Here is a 2,500-nt window from a genome sequence, read left to right on the forward strand (position 1 = left end):
GATCTGGTGACGCTGTTTATGAGAGAAGTGAAAGAGAGACTACTGTCGAGGATGACACCCAAACTCTTTACCTGAGGGGAGGGAGAGATGGTGGAGCCGTCAATGGAAAGAGAGAAATGGTTGGTCTTGCTCAGGGTGGATTTGGTGCCAATCAGAAGAAGTTCAGTTTTATTGCTATTGAGTTTTAAAAAGTTTGAGGTGAACCAGGATTTGACTTCATTGATGCAGTCAACCAGCGCTAATGGAGGCAGTGTGGAGTTGGGTTGGCTGGAAAGATAGAGCTGGGTGTCATCCGCATAGCAATGGAAATGGATGTGGTGTTTTTGGAAAATATGACCAAGGGGGAGAAGGTAGATAATAAAGAGGAGTGGACCGAGCACAGAACCCTGAGGGACACCAGTTGTGATGGGGACAGAATGAGAAGTGAAAGATTTCAGTTGGATAAACTGAGTACGGTCAGACAGGTAGGAATGAAACCAGGAGAGGACGGTGCCAGAGATGCCAATGGAAGAGAGTCTGTTCAAGAGGATAGAATGAGAAATGGTGTCAAAAGCTGAACTGAGATCAAGTAAAAGAAGTATGGATAATAAACCACAGTCAGCAGAGAGGAGAAAGTCATTAGTAATTTTTAGAAGAGCAGTTTCAGTACTATGAAGGGGACGGAAGGCAGATTGGAAAAGTTCATACAGATTATTGGAGGACAGATGAGATTGAAGCTGAGCAGATACTGTTTTCTCAAGAATTTTTGAAATGAATGGAAGGTTGGAAATGGGACGGTAATTATTGAGGTCTGTGGGATCTGCACCCAGTTTTTTAAGTATGGGAGTGACAGCAGCAGTTTTCAATGCAGGAGGAACGATTCCAGAGGAGAGGGAAGCATGGATTATGTTGGTGATGAGAGGACAAAGAGAGGGAGCTGTAGCTTTAACAAGGATGGTGGGCAGTGGGTCAAGCTGGCATGTGGAAGGTTTGGATTTTTTAATTAATGTAGAGATTTGACTAACTGTGGGTAGGGTAAATGAAGAAAACGAATCATCAGACGTAAAAGATGGAATGGAAGATAGAAATGGAGCAGAGTAGGGGGTGAGCTGTTGATGGATAAGGTGGATTTTTGTGGTGAAAAATGAAGCCAAGGTGTTGCAGAAATCAGTTGAATAGAGATGTGATGGAAGGGAGTCAGGAGGTTTGATGATGTTAGAGATGAGGGAGAAAAGAATCTTTGAATTTTCTTTATTTGAATTGATGAGATTGGAGTAGAAAGCAGATTTGGTTTTAGAGATGCACTCTTTATAGTGGAGAATGTGCTGTGTGTACATGTCTTTATGGATACTTAGTCCGGTTTTGGTGTAAAATCTTTCAAGTTGGCGGCCTTTTGCTTTTAACTGTCTTAGAGAGGGGGTGTACCAGGGTGCAGTATAGGTGAATGAGACAGATCTGGATTTTAGTGGAGCAAGTGTGTTGAGGATGTGGTGCAGGTGTGTGTTGTAGTGTGAAACAAGTTGATCTGGAGCTGTAAAACTGTCTGTATTTGGGAGTTCACTGATCAGGGCAGATAAATTCTCCAGGTTGATATCCTTAGCATTACGGAAGGTAATATTGCGTGGAGGCTTGTGTTTGGAAAGAAACAAATTGACATTAAATGTCACAAGCATATGGTCGGAAAACGGGATGAAGTTTGATTTACAGTCCATGGGTATGATACCTGAGCAGCAGATTAAGTCCAGAATGTGTCCTTTTGAGTGAGTGGGAAAATCAACAAATTGTTGAAAACCAAAACTGTCCAAACAGGATAGGAAATCATTAGTAAGTGAATTGTTAACATTATCCAGGTGAATATTTAGGTCTCCTAGTAATAAAACATTTGGTGAAAGAGCAGAGATATATGTTAGAAAAGTTGAAAAGTCTGACATGAAATCCTTGTTAGGTTTTGGTGGTCTGTAAATAGTGGCAATGATGGTCGGGGTGGATCCAGAAAGCTGACATACAGTGGCCTCAAATGACTGGAAGGTAGGAACTGTTATAGGAGCTGCTCTCAAACACTCACGGAAAATTAATGCAAGACCACCTCCACGACCAGTGACACGTGGTTGGGAGAAATAAACAAACCCTGTTGGAGTGGCGTCGTTCAGATCCATGAAGACATTCTTCTGCTGCCACGTTTCAGTCAGGCATAAAAAGTCTAATTTACCGTCCACCACCAAATCCTGGATGAGATGGCCTTTTTTGGTGAGAGAGCGGGTGTTCAGTAGACCAAAGTTTACTTTTGAGCTGCTGCCGGTGGTTGTGTTCGACGTTCTTGGGACTCGCACCACGACCCGTTCAGCCCGGCGACCCGTGTTTCTCTTTAAGGTGCGAGTAGTGGACCAAAAAGAAGGCATGGAGCTGGAGTTGTCATATTGAAAGTTCCGATGACTGCCCCGATGAATGGGTCTGCGGCGGAAAATGTAGGGAAGATCCAGTCGCTGGAGGAAAGCAGGTGCATTATGTAGGGGTATGTGGA

The sequence above is a fragment of the Oryzias latipes genome, chromosome 3 (assembly GCF_053564925.1).
Source record: "Oryzias latipes strain Hd-rR chromosome 3, Olatipes_Hd-rR_3.1".
NCBI lineage: Eukaryota > Metazoa > Chordata > Actinopteri > Beloniformes > Adrianichthyidae > Oryzias > Oryzias latipes.